This window comes from Macaca nemestrina, chromosome 9, assembly GCF_043159975.1.
Source record: "Macaca nemestrina isolate mMacNem1 chromosome 9, mMacNem.hap1, whole genome shotgun sequence".
In the NCBI taxonomy this organism is placed as follows: domain Eukaryota; kingdom Metazoa; phylum Chordata; class Mammalia; order Primates; family Cercopithecidae; genus Macaca; species Macaca nemestrina.
The window spans coordinates 127,744,714-127,757,498 of record NC_092133.1 but is presented as its reverse complement, the minus strand read 5'-3'; positions in this window follow the sequence as shown (position 1 = coordinate 127,757,498).

Genomic DNA, 12,785 nt, shown 5'->3' with positions numbered 1-12,785 from the left:
CTTAAGAATTGCAAATAACTAAACCTCACTGAAGGTAGAAGAGGTAATTTGAATAATCTTGGAACTATTTAAAAATAAAAATCCAAAACCTCCTGAAAAAGAGATCTTCAAGCTCAGATGGTTTCACTGGTAAATTCTATCTAACATTTATAAAAGAATGAATATCAATTCTACACGATCTCTTCCAGAAAATAGATTACGGAACAATAGCAAACTCACTTTATGGTACCAACATTACCCTGATTTAATACAACAAGAACAAAAACAAAACTGATGAAGTACAGAAAGAAAACTACAAACCAATGTCCCTCATAAAGATAGATGCAAAAATCTCAACAAAATATTAGCAAATCAAATATAGCGTAAAAAGAATACTATACCATGACTGAGCGAGTGGAGTTTATCGTAGAAATGCAAGACAAGTTCCATGTTTGAAAATCAACTAATGTTGTCACCACATTGACAAGCAAAAGAACAAAGTCCCATGATCATGTGAATTGATACAGCAAAAGTGATTGTCAAAATTCAAAATCCATTTATAATAACTTTCTGCAAACCAGAACTAGGAAAATTGTTTAACTTGGTAAAGGACATCTACAAAAATCCTACTGCTAACATCATTCTAAATTGTGAAAGACTGAAAACTTTCCCTTCTAAGGTTGGAAACAAAGCAAGGATGTTCACTCTCACCATTCATATTCAAAATTGTACAGGAAGTTTTAGCCAGTGAACAAGGCAAGAAAAACAAACAAAAGGCATACAGATTGGGAAGGAAGAAATAAAACTGTTCCTAATCCCAGGTAATATGTTTATCAGTGTAGAAAATGAGGAATCTAGGAATCTAGAAAATACTCCTAGAACAAATGTGTTTAGCAAGGCAGGATACAAGGTTAACACACCAAAACCTGTTGTATTTGGGTAGTTTAACAATTAGAAGTTGGAAACCAATGAGAAAAAACAAAATGTAAAGTCAGCAACTATGTAGTCTGGCCCTTTTTAATAGCCAAATGTACTTTTCCCATATGTCCCAGCAATTCTATTCCTTGTTACTTACTCATAAATAAAAACACATGCCCACGCAAATCTTGTGCATAAATTTTTACAGCACCTCATTCATAATTATCAAAATCTGAAATGGCACAAATTGGTAAACAAGTGGTAATACATCTATGCAACAGAAAACTACTCAATAATAAAATAGAAATGAATTACTCATACATGCAACAACATGGATGAATTTCAAACACATTATGCTAAGTGAAAAATATAGACTCAAGGAGATACCTACTATATGATTCCAGTTATAAGACAACCTGAAAAGAAAACTCCATAGAAACAGGGAACATGTTAGTGGTTTCTGGTTGCTGGGGGTTAGGGTAGAGGACTGACTACCAAAGAATATGAGGAACATTATTGAAATACTACACATACTCTATATCTTATTTACTTCATTGAGGGTATATGCTTGACCAAACTAATTGAACTATACACATGAAAAGGTGAATTTTAGTGTATGTAAATCATAACAATAAGACTATTTAAAAACAGATATTGTAAAAAGCAAAAATTCTTAGCAAATTAGAGATGGAAGGAAATATTTTTAATGCGGTAATGTGCTTCTATAAAAACTTGCAGCTAATGTCAAACTTACGGTGAAAGACTGAACACTTTCTCCCTAAATTTAGGAAGAATTTGGAGATATACCTATAGACAAAGATTTTTGTATTAGATACAAAAAGCACAAATCAAAAAAATAAACCTATACATTGATAACTGATAAAATATCAACAAAAGTTAAACTTTTGCTCATCAAAAGATGCCACTAAGAAAATGGACTGTAGAGCTACAGATTGGAAGATACTATTCTCAATACGTCTTTCTGGCAAAGATGTTGCATCCAGGATATATACACACTTTCTGTAACTCAATGTTAAAATGATAATCAATTTTTAATGTCAAATTTTATAAGATATGCTGCATAGAAGGATATACAAATAGCCATTAAGCAGAAGAAAAAGCACTCAAGATGATCAGGCATTAGGAAAATGTGTTACAACCAAAATGAGATATCACTCCTCACTCACTAGAATGACTAAACTGGAGACAACCCAAGTGTCCACCAACAGAAAAAGAAATAAAAAGATTTTGGTATTCATGTAATAGAATGCAATCTGGCAGTAAAAATGAATGACCAATTCGTATATGCAACCACACAGATGCATCTTAAAAACATTATGCAGACTCAAAAAGGCAAAATAATTCATACTGTATAATTCCACTGGTATGAAGTTGTAGAAGAGGCAAACCTAATTCAAGATTATAAAAATAAGAAAGCTGGTTGCTTAGAGGTGGAGGAATTAGGAAAGAGGCATGAGAAAATTTTCTGGGATGATGAGACTATTCTTTGTCTTGAAAGTAGGAGGGGTTATACGAGTTCATACATTACACACAGGTTTTGTACATTTCACAATATATGATTTAACCTTTATGACGGTCTGAAGGAAAACTACAGTGAGAAATATCTCTAACCCAATTAGACTAACAAAAATAAGAAAACTTGACAATGTACTTGTTAGTCAAGGTTATGGCAGATAGATACAGTGGTGCTGAGAATATAAATGCAAATTAGTATAAATCCCTATGGTGGAAAACTTGGCAATATCTGAACCACAGTCACACGTTTACCCTTTGATGCAATATACCCACCTCTTGGATTCTATTCCAAAGATATTCTTGCAAAAATGAAAAATGACTGACAAGTAAGCTCATTCGCTATGTACTATTTTAAATAGTAAAAAATGAAAATAGCTTACAGCTCCACTCACAGAAGGCAGATGTAGAAGCATTTGTAAATTGTAATGGACTTAGGTAGGACATACCATGAAAACGCCTTCTAGCCTTTCCTAAAAAGAACAGGGAGACATTAACTTGAATGACAGTACAAAGGGAAGGGAAATAACCAAGTTTAGTGGCAAGTAGGAAGAGATTAGTGAATGCTTACAATAATTCAGCAAGCAGCATATGATAATTCATGATATAACTTCAAAAAATATTTGAAATGTTTCCAAATTATATTTTAAAATTTTATGTATTTAAACATTTCCATTATTAAAATGAATGCATTAAAAGGGCAATGTAAGATCTGGAAAAGAAGACAACAGCTACCATTATATTATGAGAAATAATAAACGTAATGGCAGAACTACAGAAAACAGCCATTTTGATAAATTAATGTAGGTGCTACATCTTTTTAATAGTTGGAGATACATCTATAGCAATTTCAAAAGTGAGCAAATGCAAACAAACAAAGATAATGAACAGAGAAATTTTAAACTATAAGACAATAACATTCATGAGAGTGGTTGATACATTTGAAAATACTGATAAACTGGTTGGTTTTCTAGAAAAAATAAGGTAACCAAAATTTTATTCAAGAAATAGAAAACTTAGAAGAGATTTTAATTTTTTTCAGAGAATTTTTCAAAGAATTGCATATTTTAAAAATGCAATCTTCCCAGTTAGTGTAATAAATGATTTCTTTTAATTTAAACTTGTAGTTTTAAGAAACAGAATGTGAAGAATAAGATGGAGCTATTCATAACTCAACAAAGCACAGAAAAGAAACTATACTAATCTCATTTATGAGTGTGGCTGTTAAAATCCTAAATAACACAAGAAGCTGAAATCCAACTATATTGTATATTAAAGAATAATCCAACATGATAAAATAGGGCTTATCCAGAATTTCCAGTATAACTTTTTTCTTGAGTTCTCTATTTTCTCCCCTGTTCCTCAAAATATCCCTGTGGAATGTATAGGTGGTAAGAACACTAGGACCCCCCAAAAAATCACTTTATAGGCAGATCTCCCTAGAACATGAATTCTGGTAAAAGGGACTGAAATTGTAATGGATTGGGATAGAAGATGTTTGGTGCTGCTCAGCCTACAGGCAGACCTCAAACAAGGAGCACAGTGGGGATGAATTGCTCAACAGTCAACAGAACAAATACAGTCATATTTTTTAGAATTGTCTAAAAGGTAGATCTCTCTGGTTATGTATAATAATCACAGAGACCACAAAATAAAATAAATAATTAACCCACTAAGGAGTTACTTGGTATGATACAAACATTTCTCTAAGTTGTTTTATCAGGGGCCTAACTCAGGCCACTTATCTAGTCATGACACATTAGCCTCTTTCTAGACCTGGTTTACATTACAAATGCAGAGCCCTTTGAAAAGTGGAAGGCTCACTATGCTTCATGAAAGATGATGGTATGTCATATAAAAGTATACTATGAAAATTCCTCCTAGCCTTTTCTAAAGGATGTGGAGCCACTAACCTTCATGCTAGTACCTGAAAAAGGGAAATAATCAAATTTTAGTGATGAATGAGGAGAGACTGGTGGTTGTTTATACTAATTTAACAAACACTATTTTCTTTAGATTAGTAAATCCTCGACAACCAACTTACTGAGAGTGCACCATCATAACAGGAATAAAAAAAGTTTCAGGTAATAAATGAAGTTTTTACTAAGACTGTTTTTAGAGGACCTAATATCTCCAGTTACATTAATGAATATTAATGAATAGATAGAATAGATGTCCTGAACTGAAAGAAACCTCCCATTGTTTCCCTGACTCACAGAATAAGAGATACTACGGTACAAAGAATAGTGGATCTATACTCACCAGTGAAAATGGTGGATCAAAATCAACATACTCTATATTTCTACTTCTAAATAGGGTGTGGCATATTTCAGCAAACCAACACTAAGCAACAACTAGAAAAAATGATGGATACATTTTACAAAGTAATATTTGTAGGGATACCAGAAAGGTCAAAAGAACTGGTTCCACAGAGAAAGAACCCTTCTTGTTTGGGCTAATAATTGCTAGCTGCTATGGTTTGGATGTGGTTTCTTCCCACCAAAACTCATGTTGAAATATGATTCCAAATTGTCAGTTTCAGTGTGAAAGTTGAGAAGTGGGAACTAGTGGGAGGTGTTTGGGTTACATGGGCAGATCCTTCGTAAATAGACTACTGTCTTCTAAGGGTGAGTTCTCACTCTTGCACAACTGGGTTACTTACCATGAGATGGGTTGTTCCTTCCCATATTTAGTCTTTTTACACATGCCCACTCCCTCCCTTCTGGTTTCTACCATGAGTTGAAGCAGTACATGACTGTCATCAGATAGGCTACCTGATCTTGCACTTCCCTACCTCTAGAATCACGAGACAAATAAACTTATTTTCTTTATAAATTACTCAGTCTCAGGTATTCTGTTATGGCAACGCAAAACCCATTAAGTCACAAACCATTTACTTCCCTGAGGCCATTCACTTGCTCTAAGGGCAGGTGCAAATTCATTTGCCTAGGGAAAGACATCCTAATAGGGGAAAGAGAAACCAGTAGAGTTTTTGACAGATGTGATAGACTAGAATGATGATGCCCAAACACATGGTTTGTACCAGGAGACGTTAGTTAAGTTCTGGAATTGTGCAATACACTGAAGAGAAGCCAAGTAATTTATAGATGGCAGACTAAAATCTCCTGCAGTGCATAAGAAATATATCTTGCTAGAGATAGGAAGTTTGACATAAATACATGGTGAGTTTCTCCTTAAGACATATGGTAGATTTTTGAAGCTGTCTAGAGTAGGAGCTAAAGAGCTAAGCTCAAAATCTCCAAATAATAGAACTGAGTCTTGTTTAATTTTTCAGGGCTAAGGAGAAGAGACTAACCAAAATCTCAATCAAATGCCAACATGGACTAGGCCTGAAGAAAAAGGATGAACCAGAGTTAAACTAAGTTTCACTAAATACAGCAGAAGACAGCATGAATGAACCTGAAGATAGGTTAACTAAAAATATCTAAAACACAAAGAGAAAAAATATAGAAAAAACACAACAGATTTAAAAATATACTGGAGAGTAGATAAAGCACAAGACAGAAGCAATGCTAGAAGAGATAATTGTTTTTAAAAATTTCAGAACTCTGTAATCCCAACAGTTTGGGAGGCCGAGGTGGGCGGATCATGAGGTCAAGAGAGTGAGACCATCTTGGCCAACATGGTGAAACCCCGTCTTTACTAAAAATACAAAAATTAGCTGGGCATGGTAGCACAAACCTGTAGTTCCAGCTACTTGGGAGGCTGAGGCAGGAGAATCACTTGAACCCAGGAGGAGGAGGTTGCAGTGAACTGAGATGGCACCACTGTACTCCAGCCTGGCGACAGAACTAGACTCCACCTCAAAAAAAAAAAAAAAAAAAAAAAAAAAAAAAAAAAGCAAAACTAATGAAAGATGTCTACACAAATCCAAAAAGCTCAAAGAACCTCAAGAAGGATCAATTAAAAAAACCCACACAAAGCTTAAACTGCTTAAAACCAAAGAGTATTTTATAATGCTTAAAGTTTTCCATTTTGTTTCCTCTGTTGTGTGCTTACTTTTGCAATTTTTAGTGGTTACTCTAGAGATTATAACGTGCATCCTTATGTTGTCATAGTGTGCTTTGAATTAATGTTATCTAAATTAATAAGGCAATAATTTTATAACTATTTATTTCATTTTATCTTCCACCAACCCTTTATAGTACTGTTAACATATATTTTATTTCTGCTTCTATTGAAAACTCCGTAATATATTGACTTTATATTTGCCAATTTACTTTTAAAAATAGGAGGAAAAGGTTTCTCGTATCCACCTACATATCTTTTTATTACTCATTTTTCTTTCTTGATATCTTAGTTTCCATTTTCACGTTTGGTGGGATCATTTCTGCCTAAAATTATTTTAGTATTTTGTGTAGTGTGTTTCCAGGCACAATATACTCTTTCAGTCTTTTTTTTCCTAAGTTTTAAAATATCTACATGTTCGTCCTCATTTGTGAAGGGTATTTTCTCTGCAATAAAATTCTAGGTCGACAGTTTTTTCTTTTCTTTCCAATACTTAGATAGTCCATTTCTTCTGGCTTCTATTGTTTCTCATGAGAAGTCAGCCATCAATTTCATTGTTCTCTGATTTAATGTCTTTTCTGACTGCCTAAGAAGATCTCATCACCTTTAGTTTTCAGCTGTTTGACTATGATTGGTTTGGGTATGATTTCTTTTTTCTTTTCTTTCTTTCTTATTTTTTTAGAGACAAGGTCTCATTTTGTCATCCAGGCTGGACTGCAGTGGCACCATCATACCTCACTGCCACCTTGAACTCCTAGGTTCAAGGGATCCTTCTACCTCAGCTTCCTGAGTAGCTAGGATGACAGATGCATGCTGCTGTGCCCGGTAACTTTTATTTTTTATTTCACAGAGACAGGGTTTCATCATCTTGTGCAGACTGGTCTCCAGCTCCTGAACTCAAGTGATCCTCCTGCCTCAGCCTCCCAAAATGCTAGGGTTACAGGCATGAGCCACCGTGCCCAGACAGGTATTTTTTTTTAATGTTTGTCCTGCTTGGGATTACCAAGTTTCATGGCTTTCTGGGTTAATGTATTCATCCATTTTTGAAAATTATTGGTCATTATTTCTTCTAGTATTGTTTTTGCCCCATTCTGTCTCTCCTCTCTTTCTGAGGATGAAATTAAATGTATGCGAGACCATTTGATATCACCACAAAAATCCCTAATAGCTTTTTCTTTCATTCATTTATTTCCCCTGTGCTTCAGGTAATTTTTCGAACTGTTTACAAATTCTACTCTGTCCAGTCTTTTATCCAAAGAATACTACCTTATCCAAAGAATCCATTTTTTATAAACTATATTTTTAAGTTCTATAATTTCCTTTTGATTAGAAAACAGTTTTTATATCTTTGTTGAAATAACTCAATGTTTTACTCATTTATTCAAAATTTTCTTCTAAAGTTGTTAATGTATTAGTACTTTTATGCTAATGTCCTTGTCGTCCTTGCTCAGTTATGAGTTTTCTTTTTTCTGATTTTTTAAATTCATGGATCATACATTTCTCCCTCTTTGCATATCTCATAATTTTATTATATAATGAACATTGTGTATGAAATAATAGTAGAGACTAAAGTCCTTATTATTCGGCCTCCAAAAAGTACTTAACCTTTTCTCTGTCAGTTATCTAGTAAGATAGACTATCTCTGATCTACTAAGAAGCTGAGGTGTTTCAAGGCTGGGTTGCTTCAGCTCACCTCTGCATTTTAAATGTCTTGAGAATGGGATCAGCCTTCTCTCTCCAATAGGATTTTAAATCAAAGTATAGTAAGACTGATCTCTCTCTCTCTCTCTCTCTCTCTCTCTCTCTCTCATCTCCTTTCCACTGCTTCCAGTTCCTTAAGCTGCTGCATATTTAAGGGAGAATTGGTCGGTGGAGAAAACTAGCTCTGAGTTTGAAACTCCTCCATATTCCAGTCTGCCATGCCAGGCCTTGGGGAGCTGTTCAAAATCTAGCTGGCTTCTTCTTGTCCCAGTACGGTTTCTTCTTGTCCCAATATGGTTTCTTCTGCCTACAGCAAGTACGCTTCCGCCTCTTCTCATGCCTTGAGGTTTTGCAAATGTTCTAGTAATCAAAGCAGTCATTGGTCCCTGCTCACTACTGGCATACTTATCTCACTCTAGAATTTTGTTTATTTAGACTTCTCTGCATCCACAGATTTTATGCCTTTAAATAAAAATATTTACCTAGTGTTTTCTTTTGTTATAGCAGGAATGGTGGTCTTTTGTGACAATATAGAACTTTTCAGAAGCACAGCTCTCTATTTCATCTTTCTTATTATCTTTAATTTCAATAACTTGATTACCCCAGATTCTCTATTTTAGGACTTAAGAATTCCTGAGCTGAGCAGCATATTTTCCTTGCAGTTCTGAGTTCAGCTCCAAAAGAGGAGCATGTATAGATAGAACTGTATGTACAGTGCTTACAAATTCAGGCCCTAGAACTCAACTACCTCTGTCCAAACCCTAAAACTACTACTTCCTAGCTATGGGTAAGGTACTCGCATCCCCTAATCTTAAGTCTTCTTGTTTATTCTTGTTTGTACCATAAAGACAATGACAGTATATATCACATATGGTTAAATACACATACACAAAAACACTAAGAACAACATATGGCACAAACAAAATAGTCAATAAATTCTGGCTATTTTTATTAAAAGGCAAATGAAATTATGAAAGGCATTTGGTTAAACCTAAGATGAGATCTGCCTACGACTGGCCCAGATCAACTATTGATTTTCTATGATTGATTATCATTTTAATCCGTGAATCCATTTAGTAATTGATGATTCTTTTTGTTACTATTAAATACGAGGACTCCAATTGAAGGTCATCTCCTCCTAACCACTGACCTCCCTTGGTCTTATTAGCACCAAACCTTAGTTAAGGAAGAGGTTGAGAATGAAATGCAAAACTCAGTGTGACAGTACCTCGTGGTGATGCAGCAGCTCAGAATGACAGTTTATTATGCCATTTGGAGTCGAATGGCAGATTACTGCTGGTTGGACAGCTACCTACATGAATCCAGACCTTACAAGATTTCAAAGTAATTTTGGTTGCAGATATTTATTTTAAATTTACTACATAGCTAATGACAGGGATATTACATTTATTTTTTAAGATAATAGCTATTCCTTCAAGCAAACAATCAGTGTCAAACAAATCACTTAGCTGACTGAAACGGTATTGCTTATATGAGGCTTTCTGCTACCTGAGGCAGAAGAGAAAAGAATAGGATTAGGATCTAAAACAGATTTGATGGCTGTGATTTCCACAATAGAAATGTTGACAGGTGGAATAAATAACTTCTGGAGAGCAACTTGTTAAACTGGGTTAAAAGAAGATCTGTATGAGTATGGCCCAGTCTGACGCCGTCTGCCAATCTGATTATATTTTATTACTCAGCTGAACTGTATTCCATGATTCAGTTTGCGGTTATCTAAAGGGGTCACAGCTGCAACAGCTCATATTTCCTGAACATATTTTGGCAGAAATTGTGGATTGTTTTAAGAGAATGCCAACTACTGTCAGAGATAAAGACAAAGGGCTTCTTTATAGTTATTTAACATTATCAAACTATCAACCAAGGAAAGGCCTCCTTTGTGGGGATTCCAGGATACACTTAGAGAGTCGTAGAATGTCCCCTCCACCAGAAAACCTTGACTTTCCACGCACACGACTTCTGCATATGCACCATGAAGTCCTGAAGTCCTTGTCTTTAAATCTAATTTCTCTGGGTAACTCTACCCTGTATTGTTTTGCCATCTCTCTCTTTGTTTAATTTCAGCAGTCTTCTCTGGGTCTTGCCATCGTTCATTTTTTTTTTTTTGTATATTCTTAAAATTATTAACTAAGTTTTCTTTTTATTTTTCTAGCTACCTGTTCCCACTCTGATCTGTTGTTTTCTAATTCTTTGACTTTTCTTTTTTCCCTAAGCAATATATTTCCTCCTGGCTTCATGTATTTACTTATCCAGTCTAGATCTGATGGTTAACCAATTTTCTTACCTCCTTACTAGCATCACCAATCTTATTTCTCCCTTAGCTTTCAGCAGCAACTGTCCAACCATGGCTCAAGCTAACCCTCCACTTACTCTCTCCAGCATGGAGGCTGATGGTACCTGTTAAGATCAGTGATACCCACCAGAAAAGCACAGCTTCTGGAGTCTAAAGCCAATTTCAAATCCCATGGTCTTTACAGCAAATCTTCACCACTCTTCTCAAGTTCTTCCATATTTTATTGCCTGTATACCCTCCCACCCATACATAGTCTACCAAAAACTGACCTCTTTTCTCCCAAGGAAATTAGAAATTGGAAATCCCAAGACTCAATCCTTTCCATTTAGAATCTACCGGCAATGACTTACCTCTATGAGAAGCAACTTAACCATGTAATTTCAAGCTGGGCCATGAAGGCAGACAAGCCTGTTTATACCATGGGCTAAGTGTGTGTCCTTCAGTAGATTGTTTGGCCTATATATGTGTGTGTGTGTGTGTGTGTACATATATGTGTGTGTGTATATATATATATACACACACACACACACACAACTTTATATATATAAAACTAAACATATTGTTTCCCAGTAAGTATTCTAACGAAATTTTTACTATAAAAATAATTTATATTGTTGCATCTATATTCATCCCTGTATCTTTCTCCCCGTTTCCAAAGAAGAGATGTTCCTTGTTCCCTCCAAGACTAATTTATCTTTAAACTCCGTACAATCTTCTAATGCTTCATTGATATCATATTTTATCAATCTGTCTCTTGTAACCTGTATTTTTCAGTATCTCAGCACATAAACAAATTACACACACAATCTCACTGCTACCCTATGTGCCCTTGTAACTCTAAGCTTCTCTTTTCACAACTACACCTCTATAAAAGTATTTGATACTCATATATTTCCCTTCCTCTGTTCCACTCCTATCACTCCACAAAATAATACATTCGATAAAATAATCAATAACTTAAAAATTGCTAAGTCCATAGACACTTAATGATAATTTTAGGTTACTATTTATTGAACAAATGTACCTGGCATGGGGCTAAGCAGTTTTATAGATATTTGTGCATTTAATCCTCACAACAACGCTAAGAGGTAGGTACGTTATTCTAATTTTACAGAGGAAGCAGAAACTAAGTGGAGTCATCCATTCTGGCATCATCTCTTCACTGAGTACACGCTCTTGGATAACCACTGTTTTTCATTATGCAGGAGCTTACAGTTTGGAGAGGGAGTCAGATTGTAAACTGGTTAGCACGCAGTGCTATTATACCAATGAAGATGAAAGCTACAAAGGAAAAGAAGAATATTCCATGATTGACAAAAACAAGACCCTCGGTTAGAAAGGTCAAGGGAGCTCTCTAAGGAGGAGCAGTTAAGCTGACAGCTAAAGATTCGAACATGCCTCCAGTGCAAACAGAAGTGGAAGAGGTCCAGGAAAAAGAGGTGTCATGTTTGGATCAACTGAGAGTTTAGTCATCTCAGGCAGGGTCTTCACGTTCTGTGTGGCTACTGCCTGCTCCTTGGCTTTCTTTAACCTGATTGGCCTAATAAGTTGCATGTAGTCAACTGCTGGTAATCTAATGATTAATGAGGCTCAGAGTCTGACATCAATGTGCTCTCTCAATACAATTTCAAGTATTTTCCCCCATCAGTACTTACCTTTAGGTTTTCTCTCAAACCATCACCAATTAGCATAAAAGTTTGCCTGATGAAAATATTGAGAAATGGTAGATTTTTCTTGGGAGATTTATGAATATGCATGTTAGAAGCTGCTTTTCTTTCAGTGTGGCCTCCTGGGGAGAATACTAAACTGGAAGGTCAAAGCCCTGAGTTTTATTCTTGGCTTTGCCACTCACTCCCTCGGTGACCTTGGACAAGTTGCTCAGCCACTCTGCAGGCAACTATTTCTTTGTTGATAAAGATATGAGTAATGATAGCTGAAACCTCTTTCCATATAGGGAAGTTCTGAAGATTAATGAGATACTGTTTATAAAGCACTCTGAACTCAACGGAAGAAAAGAGCTGTATAAACACAGAGTGTTGCTATTGTTATTCAACAGAGTCTTTATTGAAAATTCTATGTACATTTCTCAAAATCTGGAAAGGGTGGTAAAGACAGAATCTATGGATTATTTTATATGACATCCACCTCTTTCCATCTCTGATAAATTGTGCACTAAGTTCACCTCTATTCTATTTTCTATATACATAAAACCTTTTTTGGAATAAAAAAATATTTTTTGAAAATTCAAATGGTTTCAGAGGAAATCATCTTTGCTGGTTGTTGGTCAACCTGAGACAAAGGGAAATCATTT